This window comes from Corvus hawaiiensis, chromosome 13 (assembly GCF_020740725.1).
Source record: "Corvus hawaiiensis isolate bCorHaw1 chromosome 13, bCorHaw1.pri.cur, whole genome shotgun sequence".
Classification (NCBI taxonomy): domain Eukaryota; kingdom Metazoa; phylum Chordata; class Aves; order Passeriformes; family Corvidae; genus Corvus; species Corvus hawaiiensis.
This window is the reverse complement of record NC_063225.1, coordinates 1,942,567-1,968,292: the sequence shown is the minus strand read 5'-3', so window position 1 is coordinate 1,968,292 and position 25,726 is coordinate 1,942,567. Positions and strand designations below refer to the sequence as shown.

The following is a 25,726-nucleotide window of genomic DNA, read 5'->3' as shown; positions in this document are numbered from 1 at the left end:
TTCTACACTTTTTTTATACCCTGTTCTTCACAGGAGGACAGAAAAGGAACCGCTGTGTGCGCAGTCAAGGAAATCGCTTAGAAGAGCTGCTACCAGCATCACCTTCTCAACCGCGGTGCTGTCACAGCAGCCTCTTTAGGAAAACCCCTGTCCCTCAAACTAAACACAGCAGTCCAAACTAAGTTTTTTAAAGATCGTGTTTTAGGCCCACTTGCTTATTTCAATAGAATAACATTTACTTAAGAAACCACAGGGAGATGAACTGGAAAGGGTTCCACTGTTTTCAAAACCAACTGCCAGGAAACAAGAGCAGAAGCATTTATGATTTTTTTCCTACTATGCTGCTTCTGAGGAACAGAAAGTTTGTTTTGATAGCCAGCAAATTCATAGAGTCATAACTTAATTTCTAGAGTTACTGCAGAAACACATTTTACCAAAAACCAGAATTTTATGAAATTGAAGTCCAGACATAATCATATCTATTCTAAACCACAAAAATTGCTGCTAACCTAGAATGAATTTAAAGCCTCCTCTCTTCTGATGACAGGGCCGTGATAACTATATTTCTTTGTTAAAAACCCCCGGTATGATCCCAGTTAAACTCAAAAAATTCTGCACACTTGGTGGGTTTGGGTTTTTTGTTTTCCAAGGTGTTTTGTTGGCTTGCTTTAAGTTTCACTAAGTATACTATGGAATTTACTCAGCCCATTTTCTTTTGCGGGTTCCTCAGGTGAAACAGCCCCACACAGCAGGGGCAGTGAGCAGGCAGGTGCTGTCAGACCTCTGGCAGCAAAGGAAACAACAAAGCAAACCCAAACAAAACAGGTCTAGAATGTGCAAGAGCAATCCCTGCTGTTCCAAACGGTTTATCAGAAGAATTATGCTGGATGAGACTGTGTCCACAGTGTCCTATAGGCACCAAGTAAAACATTCCAGCAGTACTATAACTCCCCAAAATACTGTAAAGTGCAAAAAGTGGTGAATTCTCATGGGCTGCAGCCAAAAATTAGAGGACAAAAATAATGATCACAGCCTTTTACTAACCAAATACAGAGGCAATGTGTAAAATTTCCTGTTTGTTTCTCTGAGGGACTCAACATGCCAATGTTTTCACAAGTATTATCAGCTTTCTTTGCTACTGAGAGTCCTTGTTTTCCTAACTTTTCAATCTGATGATTCACAGAGCCAGTTAGTGGTGCCCATTCCCTGTCCACAGCCCCAAAGTAAACCACACCTGCACAGGTATGCCTGTCATTATGAGAATTTAAATTATGAGAATTTATCAGAATTTAAACAGCACCCAAGCATGTGGTTTAAATACAACATATTTTTAAAATATATAACAACCAGAAGTAGTAATATGCTACTATTTAAGTCACTCTAATGACAGCTACAGCAACATTTGACCATTTTAATAGAAATTAGATCTTACATAAAATGCTGTATTCATAAAAACACTTGTCAGAAATATGCGGTGGTAAATTCCAAGGTTAAAAATTAAACTTCTGCTCTACATTATGTTGTACCTTTGCTTTGACCAGGCCTAAACTGGGCTTGGTGTCAGAAAAAGGGAGGAATTGAATACTCCAACAGTTCATCAGGCTTTTCATCTTTTCTTTCTTAGCAAAAAACCACCCAACACAACATTTGAGTTGTGTAAAGAGGTCTCTTAAGCACATCCCTATACCTTGTCTGTTAGTACCACATTTTAATGAAACATATAATTGTCTTAATAGAATATCTACTATCAAATAACGTCCAGTAAATAAAATGCATTCTTAAAGTCAATTGCAATGACACATTAATTGACTAATTTAGTCACATTAATTGACTAAATAACCATGTTAAATACAAAATTGAAGTGGGATACAATATACAAACACTGATAGAGAAAATGGAGTCTTTTCTCTAGCAAAGCTCTTCAACTATCAGGACTGATTTTCAAGCAGAGCTTCTCAGTTAAAGCTCTAAAAGGAAGTAGTTTTAGAGGAAAACTGCTCTCTCAGTTATTACAAATAACAATAGATAGGCACAGACCGCAGTGAATTTATAGCTGTGTCTCACTCTTGGGACTCTGCTTCTGTTCATAAACAACTCAGATACACTCTCATGGTTTGTGCTGTTAGCAGAGCCCCTAGAGGGACTTAAAACTTTGTATTCATGCACCAACTATCCATTATGCTATATATTTTAGATGATGAAATTAACACCCAGGAGATACATTCATGAAACATCACATGGGGTTTTAGCTCCGTGACTCCCCTTGGTTTGAATAGCATGTGTGCTTAAACCCTTTGCAAACCTTTGAGAATTTAGCTTAAGATACTTATCTCAGTGCAAGAACACAAACATTGAGATCTAATGCTCCTCCCTGAAGCAGCATTGCTTAATCCTTGTTCTTGATGCTGCCATGTTAGTCCTGAAGAAAGCTCTTTCCCTCCCTTATTCATCAACCTATTCAAATAAAAGCAATAGGACTACATGCAGAAAATGACACTATTCAGCAGAAGAACAGTGCCAGCATTAGTAAACACATACAGTCACCAGGATTGTCTTGCAAAAGATTATCAGCTGCAGTCCTTAACACAGTACGTGCCAATCCTACAGAAGATGTGTTTTGAGTTAAATTATGCATCTCAGTCTGCAAAGGGCTATTTGCCAGCTCATGGAAATTATGGGACTGAAATCCGTACCCAACCATGGCATATTGTTCCATTTTATTCTGTTTTTCTGGGAGCAGCCCTATGCCAAGAAAACAATGTCTATAAAGCAATCACAGATATCAAGACCAGCATTAGAACAACAGTGAAGATCAAGGTGATGGACTTCTTTAATCTTATGGCACTGTGGTACAACAAATGCAATGGCAAGACAAATGTCACAAGAGCAAAACAAAAAGGCATTGCCCTTTTAGATAAATACAAACCCAGTTTCAATTCTACTACTCCCAGTGAAAAAAGCCAGTGTTAGGTAGAAAAGAAGTGCAAAGTATCACAGAAGTACAAAGCCATAAAACTTGAAATATTTATAGGAATTCTTGAAAATAATGCCAGCATCCTCTTTTGTCAGTGTTCAGCTATAACAAGAAAATATTCCTTCCTTACCAGAAAGTTGATTAGCTGTTTCCTTCTTTCTAATCACTCCTTTTCTTAATGAACTGCAGTCTTTACTGCATTCTGACCCAGAGCAAAGCACTGTGACACCTGTCAATCCTCAGAACTGCTCTGACTTCTGCTGGCCAGGGCCAGCAAATCCCCTTTTGACTCTCCAGGGCTGGGGGTGAGAGGAGGGGGAAGAGAGACTGAGAGAGAGAGAGAGAATCGCCACTGACTGACAGAAAAGATGTTTGCAACAGCATGAACTCCATTCTCAGCTCGAAATATCTTTAGAGTGAGTCTGGCCTCTGTGTATTCTGTTCTCATCTGTTCTTGCACCACAGCCATGTCCTTGGTGGCAGTACTGGCCTGAACCCCCTCTCTCACAGCTGATGTTGTCTAAAGAGAGGTGCATAAAAAGCAACCCTGGAGAAAGTTGCAGGAAAGAGTAAAAGCAATTTTAGCAGGAAGCCGCTCCTGAGTTCAGGAACACCACTTCTCAACTTTTCCTGCAGTCTTCCACACAAGTCTCTTGGCCCACTGGATAAGACCCTTCCCCTCTTGTCTCTCTTATCACACAACTATGAGAGGATGCAAAGTGAAAAGGCTACCCAGCCAAGAACAAGGGTCTTCTGACAATATCCATTTAAAATCAGATTGAATGGACTCTGGCAGACTCAATGGATACTCTTCAAAATTTAAAAAAAGACCCCAAAACCCAACAAACAACAAACCAACCAAACCAACCAGCCAAAACCCCCCCCCAAAAAAAAAAAACCCAAAAAACCCCACCCCAATCCAACCAGGCAACCAAACAAAAAACACACCAAAGAACAGCCCAAAACCCAAGCAACATTAAGAGTTTGGTTTAGATATCTCAGTCTACACACAGAAGAGTCAGAGATTTATAGAGGTCAACAGCAAAACCATTTCAATAATTAGAGAAACACAGCAAATCTTCACAAGCCAGTAACTAAAGAGTCTCTTTCCTCTTCACAGACAGCGAAATGCACAGCATTCTTTATTAATTCAAATACATTTTCTTTGGTCAAAAATCAAAACAGCATTTACTATTAAATTCTCTGAAGTAGTAAGATCACAGTGACTGCTGACTTCAAAATTTAAGTATGATCGTATAGAAATTTAGTTCTGGTGATTTTTCTGCTTGCTTGCTAAGAAATCAGGGGCAATTGCATTTGAAAGTCTGTTCCCCTTAATGTTTCTTCACAAAGCAGTGCCCCTCAGATGCTACACTGCTTATAGAGGCTTTTTATAATGGCAAATGGTCAGCTGCACTTGCTTGTATCCCTAACGTTCGAAGTAATTTAATGCCAACTACAATTCCTGAAAACCTTCATAATTTCCTGTAAATCCAAATTCAATTACACTGGTAGAGACCAATCAGAGACTACGAGTACTCTCTTGGTATCTGGGACACAATTTAAAGCCACAAATGTATAACTTTTGAGTCTTTTGCTTCAGCAGGGATGCTAAACAAAGTAGAAGAATCACAGCAGATAAACTTCCTCAAACTCTGCCCCTCTACATTTACTGCGCCAGCTACAGACACTGAATAAAAGGCAGACAAGGCACAGGTTGAAACACATGCACAGGAAGGAGCAGAAATGCAAGGGCAGCTTTGGATACTGAGGGGACATCAGGGCTCTGCAAAGGCCCACGGTTCATGACTTGGATTTCAGTGACAGGAAGTGGAAGTAAAGGAAACGAAGCCCATGTTACAGCAGAAGGGCAATACCAAGGTATCTGTGTAGTAAGGATGCAAAGAAGAAAGGAATGGGAAAAATCCCAAACTATTGGCTTCTGCAAAGTAATGGTTGGGGGAAAAACCACACCCATGAGAGCCACAAGCACACGTTCGTTTGTACCTTCAGCTGCAGTGGGCACTGCCTCCAGCTCCCTGTTCCTCCTTCCCTGGTGGTTTGCAGCTCTCTGGATGTGCTGCTGCACTGCCCATCCATCAAGCGCCTGTACGGCTGTTCTATGAAGGATAATGAACTTAGAACAGCCTAACAAAGAATATTACATTATCCAAACCAGTAAGGTAACTGGAGGCAGGAGACAACCATCAGGCACGATCTGGCATTTGTCACTGTCTACAATCATCAGTGACACAGGATTATAGAAGAGAATTATTGGAAGACATTAGGGTTTTACTCAAACATCTGAGAATTATATTAAAGTCATATTTGCAGCAACACACTTACAGAAAATTAATGTTCTCTCTGTCACTGCAGGGAAAGGATAGAAGAAGCTGTAGGCACTTCAGACAGAATCATCTATCACTCAGTATCAGGAGCTGGTTTGGAGGCTAATTCGGGGCTCCCTCAGTTCCCAATAAAAAGCCAAGGGTCCTTATCCATTTAAGGCCAAATCTATCACAAACCTGGCAGCAGCTCTTCTTTACCCAAGGAATGAGAAACCATTCTGATTTTTCCACAAAAAACCCAAAGCACACATTATTCTTCTCCTCCAAGGAAACAGAAAGAGATGATTGATCTATGGAAAGAGTAAGTCTCCCTGTGCAAGAGTAAGCAATGCAGACATTACCTATAAACTATTTTTAAATAAATCTTGTTCACTCTAACAATTTTACAAGATTTAATTGAATACATGGACTTACAGAAATTGCAACTTATTTGATATTGCAAATTTAAACCTTGAAAAAACATTACCCCTGTAAGAAAGGCAGAAAATGAAAGCCTCAGATGTTTATTCATCAAAAGATGCTCCTTGTTTCCTCTGATTTCATAGACAGGTAATACACCATTATTAATTTCATTCTGAAATCTAATACACTGCTGATTTTCCAAACTCTCACTGGCACAAAGGGCTAAGAAATTTGTATAATCAGCATCTTACCTGTCTCTTTGAAAGCAGAAAGGCATGGCTACAATACAGAGTAATTTAGATGCAATTTTCTAGCTGGGCTCCATACAGCTGTCCTTACTTAATATCATGTTGAACACAATCTTGGTCTTAAGGGATTAAAAATGTGCAATTATGCACAAGTCTACGAGTTCTCTGACAGTGTGAGTTTTTAGATTCTACGAGGACAAATGGCCTGTTTTATTTACTTGTTTTTTTGTTAATTATTATTATTATTATTAATGTGAAACTGGTGGTAGATAGAGAGGTTTTCTCTGTGTTATGCTCTATACTTAGAAGCAATTAGTGGGAACTAGATATTGGGAATACAGGAATGCCTGTGTAGCATTTGAAGCTTCCTCTTTTTCCATGGTTTGTATATTTGCACGTAATAAAATACATTACAAAAATTCTGCATCATTGATTTCTGGTAGGGTGTCAACCTGGGATGTTATCAGGATGCTGACAGACTTCGAGAAAAATGACAATATTGTTAATAGAAAAAAGCAGCAACATAAATCCATAACAGCTTTCTACAGGAAATGGGAAATTTCAACTTTTGAATCAAAAAGACTTGTAAAAGGTAAGAGTAAATTGAAGAGAAAAAATTAAATCAACTCTCTCCACTCCTGTCCTATTTCTCTTATGTTTTCAAGCATTGCCATCCTTGGTGTCCATCCTTCGGGTTGCATTAAAAACCCAAACCCTCCAAAAGAATTTTCATAAAATGTTCTTATTGAGGTTTGGTCTTTTTTTTTTAAGTGATTCCTACAGGCCCTAGTTCCATGTGTAGCTTAATCAGCACTCTTGAAAACAACACCTCCTGCCAACTGATTGACAGAAATATTACTTATTGTTTCCAGGAAAGCTAATTCAGCAAAAACAGGGTTTCACTGAATTAGAATGAATACGATAAACAAAACCACTATAAAATATGGCTTAGGCAATCACACTCCCTTCATATGCAATGCTAAGGGATAAAATCTCTAATACAGGTAGTTTGTCACAGAAAGAAAACAGGAAAAGTGTAAGCAAATAAAGTATCTCCACTTCCTCCTTTGAGGCCAGTTATTAATGAGTGCAGACAGTCTCCAGCAGAAACAGTCTGTTCACTGGTGCCATTTTTCTCCTACCTTTAGTAGACATATGCAGCTAAAGTTTTGCTGCTGAACTAAAAACCCCACATACTGTATAAATATAAACACTTAAATCTTAACCAATTAAAAAAAAAAAACAAAAACCCGGCGGCAAAATACAGAAACAAGGGGAAAGATTTTCTGGAAATCTTTACAGAAATGAAAGATGCAATTTAAAAAAAAAAAACAAAAACACTAGGCTGTGTAATTTCATGCTGACACTATTTTTTGTTGAATTTTGTTTGCTAAAATTTATGTCCAGCTATAGTGCTAGTAACACTGATACCCTCAGCAAGAGACCTCAAAACCCACTGGGAAATGCGTGAGTTCCTTGGATTGGGCTGATAATCCCTTCAATGAAGACTTCAAGCCTCCATTTGGCTGTTTTTAAAACGTAAACATGTATTATCTGCAGCCGAGGTGGTGTATTTTTGGTCACAAGGCATTCTGTCCCACGTGCACATCTCTCACACACTGCAGAGAGCTCCACAGCCCCTGTGCTATGCCAAACAACACCAACATTTTGTGCACAAAGCTACTGCCCAGCAGTGCAGCCCCAGAAAATGCAAGGGAAACCCTACAGCAGGGAAACTGTCCTCACAGAAATTGCTTTCTGTTTACTTCCAGTCAGTGTCTGACTTCCCAGCCCTTCAGCTTTAGGGCATATTTCTAACAAATGTTTTTATCCTATTTTTAATAAACATGGCTGTTCTCATTTTTAGAGGAAACGTTTAATCCTTTCTTGAATCCTGCTAAGCTTTTTGATACAATGATATGCTACAGCAGTGAATACCAATCCTTATCTTCTTCGCAATATCATTTTTAGAATAGCTCATCAGAACTGAATACAAGATTTAAAACTGTGGTAGACAAGCGATTCCAAACACAGAATTGCAGTATTTTCAGATTTGTTTTCCAAACCCCATTCTCTAGGTTTATCCAGTGTTATGAACTTTCCTGACCACCATGTACTGCTCCAAAGAGACATCTATTTAACCTTTCCACTAGGCTTCTTTTCCCCTGAGTGATTACAGTTAATTACATGCCTGTAATCTCTATGAGCAGTTGCAACTATTTTAATGTGCAAAACTTTGCCTTGGTCAATATCACATTTCATCTTCTATTATGCTGACCACTAGCTGAGCTTTAAGCCATGCAATCTTCTTCAGTCTTCATGTTCCTAAATAAAAGCATAATCCAAAAATTCATTACTTTTCGCCTGTTTTTCCCACAATACAAGAAACTTTGACCCACCAAGGAAAATGTTATGCATGAGCATCAAAGCAAGCTAAACAGCAAGGAATCGGAAAATAATTTGGTTGCTAAGTTTCTGAGGTCATATTTGACTTGAAAAACCTTCAACACTAATCAGAGGGCCCAATTCTTTCCCCAAACCATTTAATTTTCTTTAGTATGCATATAGACAGAAGTCCTCCTTTTATATTTTGCCTCTCATAACATGAGATGTAAGTCCAAATGAAATCCAGATCCATGAAATCTGGATGCTCATTTACATCAGAATTACCTTGCAGACTTCTCCTTATTAAAAGGCAGTCATATAATTAGATAAGAACTAATATAATCCTTGCCTGGTGTGGGAATATCCAGCAGTCAGAAATTTAGTCAATACCTCGACTTTACCACACTGAGGTTTCTGAAATGTCCCTCTCCAGTAACTTAAGGTCATAGGAGTAATGGGATCTGAACCAAGACTGAAGTGTAGGTGAACGTTTCCAGTTGCTTGGTCAGCAGCTGAAGCATTTTTGTAGTTTCATAAATTCACTTAAAATGCCGGCTCAAAAAACCTTCCCTGTAAGAAAGTTTTAGTATTTGATGTTACATTTTAAGAAAACATCAGCCAGTCATTATTTTTTTTGTAAGTCATTCCCTGTGTTAGCAGTAACACAGACTAAGGCCTTTGAGGGGGGAATCTCACTTAACTGAACAGCTTGGCACATCCTGTCTCACCCTGAGAAAAACTGGAATGTTTTCTAGGACAAGACTGCATCATCTTAACATCAACATTTTGAAAGTAGAATATGTTACTGTCGGTGATTCAATCACTTTTCCCTTCATTACAAACACTTCTGCTATAACAGTTTTACCCCAAGAAGCCACCAGATTTTCTGTACTGAACCACATTCCCATTACTATTTTAGAGGCAGATGCAAAACCTACAAGCAGCAAAACTCCTGGATGATTCTATAATCAATTTAAAATGTGTATTAAACTCTCTGTGTTAATACTTCATACTTTTAGTAGTGTATATAGAGATGTAGTAAGCCAAATGGGATTGGAATACATTCTCAATTTTCCTGTGAGACTTCTGAAGAGTGAAGAAAAACCAGCTTTTGAAGATTGTGGTTTTAGTACTGCACTGCAGCAAGCACTGCACCTCAGAAATGTTACAGGGATTATAGTTTGGGAGCTTAGAAAATTACTCAGAAAACATTTTCCACTAAAGCATTGTATCTGCGACTGGAGTGTTTTGAAACAGGCTGCTAATTTAAACCATCAGGCATACTGTCATGCTCCTGTGGGCTTTTCAGGATGGATTCAACCTCACTGAATCATGACTCTCATTACTGTGTTATCTTGCAATATCAGTTTACAATGCATGTTGTCTACGTGTCAAATGGCCAACTTTCCAAAATAACAATGCAGAACGAAGTTGAGACTAATCTTGGATAGGACTGCAGAACTCCAAATGGACATAATCAAATTACTGCCATATCTTGCCCCACCAGATCATTTTCAGCTGATCTGATTTGATAAATAAACAGACAGAAGAAGCAAAAGTTGCCATTATGTCTTCATAAAAAAAAAATAAAAAAAAACACACTGCAGTTTCCTCCACCACCATCCAGAGGATCAAATTTATGTCCCAAGCTTCAGCTGTGAGATATCAAAAGCAGAGGTAGAAAACCGTCAATGCTCTTGCATTTGAAAAAAGCATCATGTGTTGGTTGATATGAGTGTATCAATCTGCCTGTTGTTCTTGACACTATTTTTAGCTTCCACTCAGTTTTTTTCTCATTTTTACCTTTTCAGCTAATGGAAACTGTTGCACACAGTGGTGGCAACTGTGATCTCAAATAGTCACAACACCTTAGAGCGAGTCACAGTAATAAAGGATTTCTTTACTACTTCAGCTGTTCAGAGAGAAAAAAGTACAATTTTGAAAGCATCTTCAGGCACAAACTCATGCAGAAACTCATTAGAACTTCTCTACTCATCATAAGGATTCTGATTAAGCTGGAAAACATAAAATGCTTCAGGCCAAACAAGCAAGTGTGTCATTGTATATAGATCTCTTATGTAATTTTTGTAAATCATCTTCTAGAAGATGGCTTTAAATGCTGCAGCGTAATTAGGATAATTACTGCTTTGCAAGTAGAAGGAAGTTGTATCCAATCGGGACAAACGAGCCAGTTTGAAGAGATGGAGGAGGAATATGAAAGAAAACACATCATCCCAAATTCTGGTGTTGAAAAGATTCAGAATTAATTTCAGACTCTTTAAAGAGTTTGCTTCATGTTGGAAATATTTCATTTTAGTGACAATATTCCCTACAGGGCTAACAGATTTGGCTAACAGATTCTTTTAAAAACATGCCTGGCTCCCTGAGAGTCCTGGTAGATATCTTAACAATTGAAGTGTTCAGTAGAGCAACGAAATAGGGTAAAAAGCTGCAATTCAGTGTGACTCTGAGAAGAGCAGGGTTGAAGAAAATGACTGGAAATGGGACATTATCACAAAGTAGTTAATTTGCTTCTTATTTAAAAAGATGGATTTACAGTAAGTACCAGATGATGTGAAGCCACAATATAGGCACCCTGACGTGATATACAGTGAGATTGCTGCACCCTTCCCAGGAAGTGCAAACTTCAGAAAGTTTAAAAAAAACCCAAACGCAACAACAACGACCAAACCCCAAAGCACCAAGGACACCCCCCAACTCCCACCCCAAGCATTGTGCTGAAAAAGCAAATATGGAAAAGAAAACACTTAGAATCCCCTGCCCAAGACTCACTCAGCAGCTCGCATCCTTTCTCAGGTTTGATCCTGACAGATGCATCAGCTGGAAGCAGGTCCCCTACAGCTTTATAAATTATTCTGTGAATTTGAAGATTAGTACTAAGTAATAAACAGGGGGAAGGAGCATAGGGACTACACCCCAGGGGAAAAGAAGTATTTTTGAACTCAGCTAGCCTGGGGGTTTTGACAAAGCTCAGATATATTCTGCAGCCCAATTCATGTACGAGGATATCACAATCTTTCAAGGTTCTTTAATAGCTGCATCAGTGCTAATTTTATGCTAATCTCTTACTGTGCACATCCATGATCATTAAGACTTCTGGAGATTGGATATTACACACAGTAGCTGATAATTTGTTAAATAGAGAGTTAATGGAAAATATCTGATAAATTTAAACATTAACTTTGTATTTGTTTCCCATACAGCTGTACACAATAAGAAGTTATCTGGCTGCATTAATGTGCTCCATTTTTGCATGATTGCTTTTGTTAACTAATACAACACAATATAAAAGCAGAGCTTCTTTAGAGAATACACAGTTATTCAGATGAGGAGCCCTATTTCTTTCCAGTTCTGTATTACAAGAACAAAACTGCTACACAATCTGAGACAATAAAATACTTTTGCCTCTTTGATTTACCTGAACCTTATTAAATCGCAGTTTAATTTGTGTAATTATTCCAGATTAGTCCCACCTCCTGGAATTATTTTCAAATCTGTTGCCTATAACAAAGCTTTCATGCTGATAAGACTGAAAAACCTGTTGTTTCTTGGCTGTGCCAATCAACTTCACTCTTATTGCCAAAGATAAATGACCCAAAGCAATCAAAACTGCATTAAATAAAATTATGGATGTGCATCATTTGTTCTTTAATTAAAATAAATGCAGCCTTGAAAGATTACATACTCATGTGGCAGTCAGTTTTACAGAAGTAGCCTTTATGTTTCCACAATACCAGTATATGTCTGCCTTCCTTGGAAGTTAAAATACAGCTCTGCTTCCACAGCAAGAATTTTTTTTTTGGTTCTAAATTCAGTTCTGCTTAGAAATCTGTGCTGTGGAAGTAAATAAAATAATTACATTGAAAAATATTGTTTTGCAACTTCTGTAATTCCATTCACATGCTGGAGACCTGAGGGATTGCTTTGATTTAGTTTTATCCCTCATGGTTCAAGGCACAGGGCTGTCTTTTCACTGTTGACTGCTCAACCAATTCTGCCCCTGAACCAATTCCAACAGTATTTATCAACATTATTTAGCTGAAAATCTTAATGTAGGATACATTGCAGTGAACCTCTCAGGACAAATATGAGGGCACGAACTAATACAAGCTTCCAACTGCAGCTAAGTTTGCTTGTATGGTTACCCATCACAGAGTTGGTCTGCAGAGTCTGGAGCCTGAACCACACGTGGATCCCAGCCTGAGCCCTGTCCTACCACAGAGCACAGGGACAGGCAGGAGGTCACCGAGTGTCCCCTGCGCGTCACAGGCAGCACTGAAAGGGTTTTGTCACCTTGGAGGGAGCTCCTGTTGGGCAGGACTCCTCACGGGTCTCACCTCACCCCTTGCACGCTCACCTGTGTTGGTGAGAGTAGCTTTGATTAAGTACCTGCCGCAAGTCTACAGGGTCCAGTGTCCCCCCATCCCCTTCTGTTCCCACAGAGATGTGCAGGATGACAGGCAGCAGTGCCCCTGAATGTTAAAAACCACCCTAAAAACTGTGTAGACTGAGATCTTGGAGAACTCAGAAGAAAAAATTAAAAGGTTTCTATCCATGTGTTTCAGATGTTTGCTGATGACTTGTGAACGTTGATTATGTGACTACAGTGTCTCCCATTTCTTACCACTTACTAGATTTCTCATTATTACCTAGACGAAAAACAAGAAAACACATTTTAGTATTTTCAGTTTCCTCCCCTGTTCTCACAGTCCATCCTCTTTATAATTTACTACATTCATGTGTGTTAATAGAAAAAGGAAGGTGCTAAAAAACCCCCTGTAAGGGTAATTGTCTGTTCCAGGTTTAGAAGTTAAAACTCATGACAGTTTGTGTAGGTATTTACTCATCTGTTAAAAAAAAAAGATTATTTCCTCTCAAAAGTCTTGCATTTTGATAATATAATACCACAGCAATCTATCACTTTGTTCTAAAAGAACAGAATCATTAAAATATTGCAAACAGCTCTCGATTTCGTATGTTGCTGTAAACTGTATAAGGACACATAAATGGTTTTATAATTAAAATTTTTCTCTCAGATTATTTTCTATTCACTGTCTCACATTCCACTTAGTTACACTTAAGTATTATGTGGCTCTGCAGCCACTGGGCTTTCTGTGTTATAAAACCATGGCCTCATGTGTACTGTCCCTCGGAAACGCTCTGCTATAACCAGCTAACAAGCTGATCTCTCCCTGCCTGGAACTACTCCCCAACCTCCTTCCCCTGTCCACTGATTGCTAGATCTCGCACTGAAACTAAACCAGGGAAATCAAATTAGTCTCTTCCAGTCTCATCAGCATCAGATTTTGCAGGCCCACAGGGCCCTCAGCTATCTGAGCTGCTGCTCCATCCCCAGTGACGCAGCAGGACCCCCATGGCCTCCAATGCCAATAAAGGCATAGAGTGAGATGAAGGAGCTTTACAGGCGATTCTGAGAGGCAAACCTGCTGCCAGCAACCACTCAGAGAGAGACCAGGGAGGCCTTAGTCTGTTGTTATGCCCAGGATCACCTGGCACAATGACAGCTGCACACAACAGCCTCCCTCTGCCCAACTCATCGAACAGAGGAGTGAAAAATACATATGTAGGAACCTATTTGCACACATTCCTTCCTCAGTGTAAAACCTTTTTACTCTGCATTGGCATTACTGTACTAACCAATACAGTGAACACAATTTTCAGGCTTTTGCATTTAAAGCACCAAGAGAGCCAACTATCAATATTGCCACGAGTTAATTTCATCCTGTAAAACCCCAGAGGCCAGAAGTGACTGGCATGCTTGCAAGGACAGTGCTTTTCTACAGTTTTAAACAAATGCGCCAGTTTTTCTGAACGCTGTGGTCCCAGGCCCATAACACTTTCTGTTGGTTGTGCCCTTGTTGCTCAGGTGGATACAGCCAGCTGATAAATGGGGGAGGAGAAAGGGCCCAGTGTGAGCTTTGTTGAATGTGCCCAGTTTCTTGACTTTCTTGACTACGTATCTTTGTTGGAACTAAAGTTCACCTCTTCCCCTGCATAAGGGACCTAGGTAGAGAGAAAAACAAATCTTGATTCCTTTGGAAAAAAAAAAAAAACAAAAACCCAGACAAACATTTTTTCTTTAATCTCCCTTAGATCAGGCAATTTCCACATGATGGTTTCTTCACTGCCTGAATTTCTAGATGGATTTCTGCTGGGCATTCTCTAAGCTCTCTCACTTTTAATAGGTCATTCATAATTTTTACTATGACGGCTGCATACATATAGAGGCATTATGGTACTAAGGTATACTACAGCTCTATCTTCAAATGTTTTGCTATAATTTAGTACTTCATCACTCTCCCAGCTGCTCAGTGGCACACTCAGGTTTCTTTCTGCCTCCCTTTCATGACATCTGTTCCCTCCTCACAGGTACCCTTTCTGAATTATAGGCTATTTGAAGTGTTCACTCAGTCCTAAAATCCCTTTCTTGTTTTAGTTAATCTTCAGAATTACTTCCTTCAGGAGCTGGAGGCTATTATTCAGTGAGCCTGCCTTTATATTTGCCCCTTGCGTTTTAAGCATCTAGAACAAAATAGCCAAGTGTACAGAAAATCAAGTTACAAAATTTTGAACTTGTCCTGTGATAAATCTCTCCCAGGGTGAGGGATGCTCACACACAGCTGGAAAACATTTACCCTTAAAAATGCAGGAATCCAAAACAACTATCACATGTTAAGATGGGTCATATACCACATTATACTTTTATGAATAGAGAAATAAAAGTCTTAGATAAAGATAACAAGATCTGCACAGTGATTCTGTAAAGCTTTTTTTAAGATCCAAGAATCTTTTCTTGACAATATATATACAAATGGGACCACTTACTCAAATAAACAGTAATTTATAGACACAAATGTTTAAAGGTTCAGGCCATAATGAGTAGAACACCACAGAAGCAACACAATTTTATTTAAACGTTGTAGCAATGTGAGCCTCTGTTGGCCTCAATTTTACCTATTTTCATCTTGCAGGCAGCTTTTCAATTTGCCCAAGTTTCATGTTTCAGAATTTCTAATACATAAGCAACAAACTGTTGTTTTTAAGCACAGACCAAATCAACTTCCACAAAAATCTCCTCAAGCCACCACCAGTATTTATGTCTCAAGTGTTCAGTGTATTTTCCTCTCTTTTGTAAACAAATTGAAGACTGTATTTCAATTTGAAGACAGACTTCCCTTGAAAAGCTCAACATAAGAACATACTTATTATGAGCAAAGAAATTTACAGCAATAGCGGAAACTTTTCAAAAGAGAACTCGAAAATAGTAATAAAATTAACAGCAAAGTAAAATAGCCTGTCCTTAGTGCATTTGGGAAACAACTCGGGAACAACCCAGGGAAAGTTGGTAACTCCACACATCATCTTTATGATCACAAAGAATTAACTTAGGTCCAGCTGAACAATGACCTCTTCACTTAAAGCACTTTACCAGAAGTCTCACTTTTTGACATCAAAGAAGTTACAAGGTTGTATTTAAAGAAAGCATTCACTTAACAAGTCAGGTCTGAAGTGCAGTCCACTACTGCAGTCTATAGCCATCAATCAACACAGGCAGCACCTGGGACAAAAACCTGAGTCTTTCATAAAAGCAGGGGAAAAAACCACCACAAAGCAACAAAAAGCCTAGATGAAATATTTCTTTTCAGTCACTAGGTAAAGATGGCAAATGAAACAGAACACGTAGCTTACATGAGGTTTAAGCTAAGACTCCAATAAAAGGAAAGAAATTGAAATTTTCAGTAGAATCTCATAGGTATCCAAAATCAAACTATACTCAAATAGTCAAAGTTTGAAAGAAAAAAGAAGTCAAACTCTAGAATAAAATTTACAGAGGATGGAAAATCCTTCAATATTCAAAATTCAATAAGGAATCCAAAACTCTACAAAAAAGGATGGTTTTACATGGGTAGCAATACTGAAAAGTACCCACCAAGCACCTTGTTTCAGGTAATTCCTCTTAAGCCTATTACTTTTGTTCCTCTGAAAACACTGGTCCATATTTTAAGGTGTATATATATTTCCTTCATTTTTCCAATTTTACCATCAAGGACGGCAGGTCTGCATACGAATCTTGTTATTTACTTGACACTACACCTACTGGAAAGGGCAGCATAATATTTTGAATACTATACATAGAAAATTGCTTTGCCAATCACTGCAAACAAACAAAAGCTCTTTAAATCTTAATTTCTTCATTAAAGTAATGGGCGGAAATGACTAATTAGTCCTTAAAAAACAGTTCAGGAAAGAAACTTCCCTGGTTGTACAGTACTTTCAGATATTAGAGTGACTAATGTGGTCATTACTCTAGAACACCAATGCCTGGAACTGACAGCCAGACAATGTTTTGTTTAATGTAGTACATCAGGACAAATAGACAACAGTCTCAAGGAGAAAAACAAAGCATAATCCAAACAAATTCATAATATGCCAGGTTACTGCAAGTGACAACAAAACAGAAACGTGGTGTTCAGGCATGGAAAAGGAGGAGAGCCAGCAGGAATGTGTGGATGCTGCTCAGACAGGTCCTGCTGGAGGAGGCTGCCTGCACACTACAGAGTGCTGCTGCCTCCCTGATAGCTCAGAACCCACCAGGACCGAGTTTAACCAAACTGCTGTGCCACGCTCAGGAGCAGAGCAAAACTACTGCCAGCAAATGGAGCTCAACAGAACCGAGGAACTGCCGGAACAAATGAAAAGAATAATCTCCCCCTGTCCAACAAAACAAAAAAAACCCCATAGTGACATGTTCCCTGTGCATAACCCATAGTTTATAATTTTGCCAACTACTCTGAGCAGAGAAAAACAATCAACAATGATTTGAAATGGGACAAACGTGGAAAAAGTGAAATTTGATGAGACTCCTCTGATGGTGAATAAAAACATTCTGAGATAACATAGTGTAAAAAAAAAAAAAAAAAAAAGCCAAAAATATTAATATTTTTGACCTGTAAATGCAGCCATTCATATTTAAAGTCCCTGTAGAGTGACATTTCAAAAAACTATTATTTAGATTTCTATGATTCCAGTTTGCGAGGCTCAACAGCAGTAACTCAGTCAGCACAGCTCCCTTCTCATTAACACTCCTCAGTACAGCACACTCTCCATGTCACAGGATAAAAGAGAAACCGTGGCACCTCTCAGGGCCTTAATTACCAGTGCAGCCCCAGCTAACCCAGACAGCAGAGCTCGTTCACTAAACCTACATTGAATTAGGTCACAAACTGGACTCCAGGACACTTCCCCCTACCATTCATGATAGCTAAATATGATCAAAAGTTTCCAAAGATGTTAAATGTAATCACTGTTTTTGGGTCTAATCTGCTTAAAATAAAAACTGGAAAACTGCCAAAGGCTGTTTGAAAGGAAAGAAAAAAAAGAAAAACACGACCAAGCACAGCTTATTTCATTTTTACCTTACCGCACAGCTGCCAAGTAAATTTAATAAGTCTTTGTTTTATGAAGAATCCTAAAACCAGTCCAAAACCAATTTTATATAGCCAAAAGGTACGAAATAAATATACTTTCACTATAATACACAACTACTTTTTTTGGTCCCATAAAAGCAGCTCCAATTTTACATTTCATTTGTTTTGGTGTGTGTTAACATGTAACTTGTCCCCAAATCGGAATGACTCTGACAAAATAACCACGACTTTCTTAATATCCAAAATGTTTCCCAGCTGCCCCTCTTTCATACTTATCTGTGTAACTACTTTCAGCTTATGCACAATGCTGACTTCTCTTCTGCTCCAAAAATTCCCTATTTTTCTTCAGGTCTATTTCTGTGAACTTCTGGCTTACTCCAGGCTGTACTCCTAACCACAGCTCTCTCTTCACTCCCTACAGAAGAAATGCCTGGTTTGCCAACCTACAGGCCCAGTTCATCCACAACATCTTCTTTCTCTACTATTATGTCCTGCTGTGGGCATTCCTGGCAGGAGAGAACCAACCAACTTGACATCTTTTACTATAAATGTTTTTATCCTTCAGCTCTGACATCTTTCTAGTTAAAATACTCTTATTCTCTGCCCTGGTAGAATTGTCTGCTTGTAATCCTAGCCTTCTTTATGCTATTTCTGTCTTTTTTTGTTTTGAACCATTTTCTCTTTTTTTGGTAACATTGTCTCCCTTTTTTTCCTCTGTATCTAATGATTTCTTCAGACAATCCATGCCTAGAAGCTGACTTTCCTTATGTCATTCTTTGTTGTCTTCCATCTCCTCAGCATCAACAAAATGTAAGTTTTTCATCACTCTTCATTCTTTATCCCCCTTTTGCTCCAGTAACTCTTCCTCCTCAATCTCACTGCCATCCCCATGCCATTTTCCCCACCACATCACATCTGTCCTGCTCTTTTGCCTTCTAATGCACACAGCTCTTCCTGGAGTATAACCTAATTCCTAGCAAAAAGCTTAGTAACAGTCAATATTGCAGCTTCTCTTTCACCCTCAGACCCAGCTTAAAAGCCCTGATCATAACCTGTTCAGTGCCTTTCCCTCCCTCGGCCCTGCTTCCTCCCAATTCTCTCTCTACTGCTCGAATTCTCTTCAGGATGCCCTTCATGCTTCAGCCTTTGGGCTTCTTTCTTCTTCTGTACCTTGTCTCTGAGTAGTTATGTCTGCACTTGGGGTGAGGTTACCACACCAGACCCAAGGACTCACAAATAAACCACCCAGCTCTAGATCCTTTCATCTAACAAGAGGGAAAACCTATCCTCCTTGCCTCAAATGACAAAATCTAACCAATATTATCAGCCAAAAACTTTCTAAACCAAGTCACATACAAGTTTAATGCAACATCTACCACACGCTGTTTCTCATTCACTAATTAAAGATTTGGGCTTGGATTTCCATGTTACATCATTTCTCTTCCCAGTGGGTTTATGCCCTTTCTGAGCTTGTTCATTAATAACTCTGCAGCAAAAATAATTTTGCTTGCTTTTTGCCTTGGTCATGCCACTCTATTCTCTGCATTCAGTACCCAGATTTTCTTTCATGGTCACATCCAATTCCCAAATTCCACATGAATGCACCCTCTGGAGGAACGGGTACTGCTTGCAGAAGTTTGAAGCATTTCTGTGAGCTATCTGAGGCAGTATCAGCTACTTTATTCATTTCAGCGTGCACACCTAATTCCGATTAATGTTAACAGGAATTTAACATGCATACAACCCCACAGTCTGCTCATATGCTGTGGGACAAGTCTCCTTCTCCTTGCAAAACGCCACTGAGGAGGGCATTATGGTATCCAAAAGGCATGTCCCAGACTTAGCTCAGAGTACTCAGAGAAGTCCTCTGAATTAGCAGTCTCTTCCATTTCACTACAAATTCGTGTAAATCTTTAACATTTTAATACCAAAAAACCCCCCAAAAAATCCAAAAAACACAAAAAAGCCCCAAAAAACCCAAAGAACCACACATCAGTAAGAGCAATAATGCAAGTACTGAAAAGTTCATGTTTAGAAGCACCCAGAGCTACACACGTTTTACCTTTCATAAATCTAATACAAAGACAGTCAAAACAAAACTAAAAAATGCCTTGGGGTTCCACCTCTAAACATGCAGATCATGTAGTATGGCAACATCACTCTCATGTAGTCATGGTGTGCCTACTTAACAGTTTAAATGAAAGTTTATTTCATTTATTAGTAAATAACACGGCAAAATAGTAAGAATTATACAGACAACTGTACTTCCTACTTACTTATAGATAAAATCATTCTAATAATATTTGTTTACCTGTGGTAGCTATAAAGTACCTCTTCACATAGGTCTTGCTTCAGACAGCAATTAAGTGTTCAGTGTGCGACTAAGCCAGCCCTAATTAAAGTCAGTGGGAGCTTTTCCACATATTAATGTCTGTTGGTTGAGGCCCACAAGAAATTGTGCAAAGAGCATAGTATGGCACTTAACAGGCCTTTGAAAGGAATATCAGAAATGCATTGCAAGCTTCCCATTCCAGAACCACGTGCTGAAGTCAGGTGCCCAAATGGCTGCCCAAGCCTTTTGATAAATTGTGAAATGATTATGCACAAATCCTGATAACCCTGCTCTGGCTGAAGGTGATGCTGAAGCTCCCACAGAGCCTGAAGTCTATCTCCCAGACACCACATTTAGCATACAGACAGTGCTGAGAAATAACACTGCATCATATATTACTGCATGTCAAAGGCACAGCTTTTCCACGATCGCAGATCTCAACATCTCTATAAAGACCCTGCCCACAACAGCTCGTCACTCTCATAAGCAGGTTTTAGGATCTAACTTTTCTCAAAATGTCAGCAGCTACAGCTGCTCCCAGCTGTTCCCCATAGGTCAAATCAATGAAGAGGCACTATCTCACCTGGATATAGGTCAAACAAAAAGGAAAGAACAAACTAGGTTTGAAAGCAAAATTTCATTTTCTGTTTTCTAAGAGAAATGCATTTCCCACACAAACCTGATCACTTCCATGTCTTCTCAATAGCGGCTGATTTTTTCCATCTTTCCCTCTGGGATGATCTGTTTCTATTTCCCAGGCACTTCTATTCTATACTGTAAGAGTTCTTGGCTGCTACAAACTTGTTTCTGAATTGCTCAGTAACTGAGGCCAAGAGAACATTGAATAGTTTATACAGTCACTCCACTTTGATCTTCCTAGATTTTAGAACTTCCACATTCTCATACTTTTTTTGATTTAAGAGAAGTACTGCTACTGTCCTCACCACTTAGAAGAGTCTCCTGCTACTACCATTTACTCATCTTAGAAGAGTTTTAAGTCAGAAAGACCACTAGCTATTTACATCTGACCTTCATTTAATTCAATTACGAGTCTAATAACCAAAGTATCTGCTTTCTAATTAAACTGTATTGAGCCTTATATTGAGTAACACACTGGTTCCTCTGCTGTGATCTACAAGGCCATGAAAAAGTGATGCTTACGTAGTGTACAAAGCCTAAGACTTTTCAATTATAACATCCTTTCAGCACTTTCAATTACTTTCTCAAGCACATGCTTCCAAATCAACATCACCACAACCTACAAAATTCACTGCATCTACCAACGTATCATTTCAATAGTTAATCAGAAAAACCCACCACAAAAACCAAAAAGCCCTCTTTCAGATGTGAACTTCTCCTGCCTCTTTTCACTGAATTAAGGTATCCTTTCTTTATATTGTTTTTTTCTGCCTACAACAAATTCAGACATCTTAAACTATCGTCTAATAAACTTTGGATAAATCGTGCTGGCTTGGCTTATCAAATGTTTTACTGCAAGTATTTTCTCCACTCCTCAAATAGCTCTATGGTTCCTCACTGCACCATCTAACTTTTTACAACATTCATTTTTGAAATACAAAACACGGATAAACACACAATAACTGCCTGCTGTTACATGGTACAGAACCCCCATTTAAAAATTATTACATATTAAAAACTGATAACAATTGCGGGAGGGTTTTGTTTGTGTTGTTTTGAGTTTGTTGGGGTTTTTTTTTTTTGGTGGTATTTAATTTCTGTTAAAAAAAACCCAACACAACCCATAAATGCAGCCATCCAGCACTGTAAAGGCACAGCTGAGGGAACAGCTGAACTTTACACTGGGAGACAGGATCTCCAAATGTGATTTCTTCCAGGAAAAAAAAAGTACACAAAACTGTGCAGATGTTACTCCTTGCTGAGGTGATTGGGGAAGTTCAGTGCTCTTTGACCATGGCCCTGAAATTGGGGCTGGTTCACACTGGAAGGGGCTTGGTCATAGTTCTGTGGGCAGAAGAACCTCCTGGCGGCCCACACGAGTCCCCTGCATGCCCAGTCTGACAGAGGTGCCCACTGGGTCTCAGTGGTCTCGTGAGTCTTACATTTTTAAGTGACAGCCAAATAATTAAGAATAGTTAACATCTCTCTAAGGGTTACACTGGGCACTCTTCACCTGTCTGTCCCCTAGGGCAAACTAAAAACATCTGTAGCTTGCAGCAAGTTAATGCACTATTAATTCAGTTAAAAATAGCACTAAAACCAGAGAGAAATTCCATTAAGAGTGGACACCATGCATCTGCTACTGAATCTCCATTTCAATGACTTCACACAGCCCAGGTCTCTCTGCAGGTAGATCACAGGGCTGGTACATAGATCCTCCTGCCTCCTAAGCTCTACTTCTTTAGAGCGTCTTTACTTTTAAGAGAGTTCAAGAACCTTTTTTAAGGCACAGAAGACGGTGTGACATATGCACCATCCCCTTCAAATGTAAGCTTAGCCAGGGTAGAAGTTTTGACCCATAGTATTGCCCCAGTCACTTCCCCATACCAATCTTGCACCCAATCTAGCAGGGACTGTAGAACACATCATCAGCAGGTGGAGAATACATAGCTGCACAGCAGCCCCGGCTGCACAAGGGTCTGTCATTCTAGCATGCAAGTCCTAGGGCCATTTCCCCCCTCCCACTCGTGGCACTTGCTAAAATGGGCACATAGAGAGACTGAGAGGCACCACATAAAATAATGCAACATTATGCAGACAGCTTGCAAAAAAATGATCATCTTTGTCTGTTGGTTCTGAATCAATGCTATCTGTGTGACATTTTGGACAAGAGTGTAGGGGTAACTTTAGTTTAATGACTAATTAGCAAACTTCTGCAGGAATAACACGGCGATGTACTAGACAAAATGTCACATCATAGCCATGCTAGGCTTCTCCTGACACTTCCATTGCACTCACTGTCTTTTTGGGCTGGCAGAGCAGGGAGATTGCTTATGCTACAAAAACTCATTATGTTTAGAAACAACAAACAAAATATGAAAGCCATAAATATTTACAGCACAAAACATAAAACATGAAAGGCACAGCCAGTGGAATCATCAATCCCCTTGGACTCAGAAGTAATTTCTGCTCCATCTTCATATCTGAGTCTCTTAGTAGCATAAGCCTAAATTGGTCAACATTGCTTCCTTTCCCCAAGTGACCTTCCTGACAGGCTTTCTCCCACAGTTTAATGGATTGGCTTCAGAATGAGAACACCACAGTTACCATACGGAACTTCTCTTTTGCTGTAAAAGCAGTGGGTAAATGATATTAACTGCTTTGGCATCCACTGGAAAATAAAGACACACATCCTGCAGATAACTCAATAGATACAGATAATACTCTCTTTGCAGCTGAAGCTGGAATCAAGGTCCATCACTTCTTTAACAAAAGTTGTTTGCTATATGTGGTTATGTATTGACTACTTGTATTCTGTTTATTGCAAGTGAACAATGAAACTGGCCTTTGGAAGAGGCTGAGTATTCCACCAGTTACCATATCTGTTTGATCAGATGAGAAATTAGTACTTTCACCATTATGAATCTTAGCTTTGCCAGGACAAATTGGTAGGACAGGACTTAAGGACGAGCAGTACAGCCACCTGGAAAAGCAGCAGCTTCTCCCACTCTTGGGAGTGTTTTTGATGGTTCAGATACAGTGTAACAGTGAATTTTACTGATTTTAACTGTAATTTTTAAAAAATAAGCTAGATACTAACATTTCAATTACTGAGTACCCGAACACCAGTAATTTGAGAAAACTAGTGACAGGATAACACTATCAACCCCCCTCCCCAAATAGATAATTCACACACAGGGCTCTCAAGCGCCTGAGACGCACCCTCTGCGGCTGCAATGGGTAGCGTGTGCTTTGTTAGGTATGCTGTTTGTTTATTTAGTACACATTGCCACAGCCTGAGGAAGAAGTGCTTAAAAATAATGTCAATAGACAAAGGATCTTACTTAAGAGTCACCTACCTAACCTTGCTGTTCTTCCTGAGGCAAAAGCAAATATGAACTCATTCAGGGCCATTCTCTTATATATGCAGGGAAACATTTATCAAACCCAGAATGAGGAGGAGTTGCTCCCCACACAAGGTCTGAAGGATCATGCCTACTAACTAAAGTTTAATATCAAGATTTCAGAAATTCTCATTTAAAATTACCTGAAGCAAAGTCTAAACAGGGAACGATAAGAGAAGTAATGGGTGTACCAATTTGGGTACTGTGTCCTGTTTCCGATAGGAAGCACAATACATCTTGTAATAAAGATTAGGACAACAAGTGCAAGCCACCCCAATAACAAAGCAGTACAATAGCCAGTAGAGATAGCGTTAGCATTAACTCTGGATTTCCTGATTGCTGTCAGCCACTTTCACAGCACGTCTTTTTGATGTATTCTCTAATTTCCTTGACTTTAAAAAGGAAGAGGTTGAGGAGTTATTAGTTCAAGAAACTGAAATAACCATTCTCTTTCAATTTCTCTTTTTTCTTGCCTTCCTTCATTTTACAGGTTTCAGTGTAGAATTCTTCATACATCACTTTTAAAAGTATCTCCTCCCATTATCACCTTATCTTCTCTTCCTCAATTGTAACCTTTTTATTCTTTTCCTTATGTCTTCTTCCCTCTCCTATACCTCATTTCTCCCCTTAAAATAGTCCTTCTTGTTCTCTATTTTCTGTCCCCATGTCTCTTCATCACATCAAATTTATTCATGTCTACTGAATATTCAGGCAAGTTCTTCTATCAAATATTTCAGCATCGGTGTGGCGAGGGAGCTCAAGGGAAGAATTCCCATTCATTTCTAAAGCTGCTGTGACCATCAATAAGACTTGTACTAGACTTTTCCCCTTTCTTACACTGAGAGAATAGCTGGGATAGAGAACAGCACCACAAATCCCAATCACATGGAGTCATTCGGGACCCCGGTTCACTTAAAGCAGGTCAGAGATGGACAATGAAGGGTTAGGGAACAGCTACAGGACCTGTAATCTAACCCTACCCTTTCTTTGCAAATCCAGCCCAAGCAGTTCATCAGTTCTTTTGGTTTTTTAAGCAAGATCCATCTTTTCAGGTCTACTGCCTAATGACAGAACTTCTGTACAAAGACTTCTTAAAAAAAAAAGTTGCAAATCAACATATCACCTTTGAAGTAAATATTTAAATATTTGAGTGACTCCTCCAGTGCTATTGGGGAACATTTAAAAGCATGAAAGACTAGTTTAAGCCACAGTAGGACAAAAGCTACAATGTTTCAGTAGTTTATTTCTCTTTCCCCATTGCACATCATAAATCAGCAAGGAGGTATGTTTTCCTTAATTTGTGAATTAACTGATTGCTAAATGTTGAGCATGATGCATCCGAAACACGATCAGTAAGGGAAGTTCTGTAAGCAAAGCATCCATCACAGAATCCATGCTTTTCTTTCTGATGAGAAAAATACAGTGTTGCCAGTCTGCATGACTTTTTATAGGCAACCACATATGCACTGTGATATCCCGCATGTAACACATCTTCCCTTGCTACACTGAAGAGTTGCTATTAAA

The 25,726-nt window shown here is 39.1% G+C and overlaps 1 protein-coding gene across 2 annotated transcripts in view; it reads right to left on the bottom strand.

The window, feature by feature from the left end:
- SEMA6D (semaphorin 6D) overlaps positions 1-25,726 on the bottom strand; it is a 244,237-nt gene that overhangs the window by 164,041 nt on the left and 54,470 nt on the right. The window lies entirely within an intron of this gene.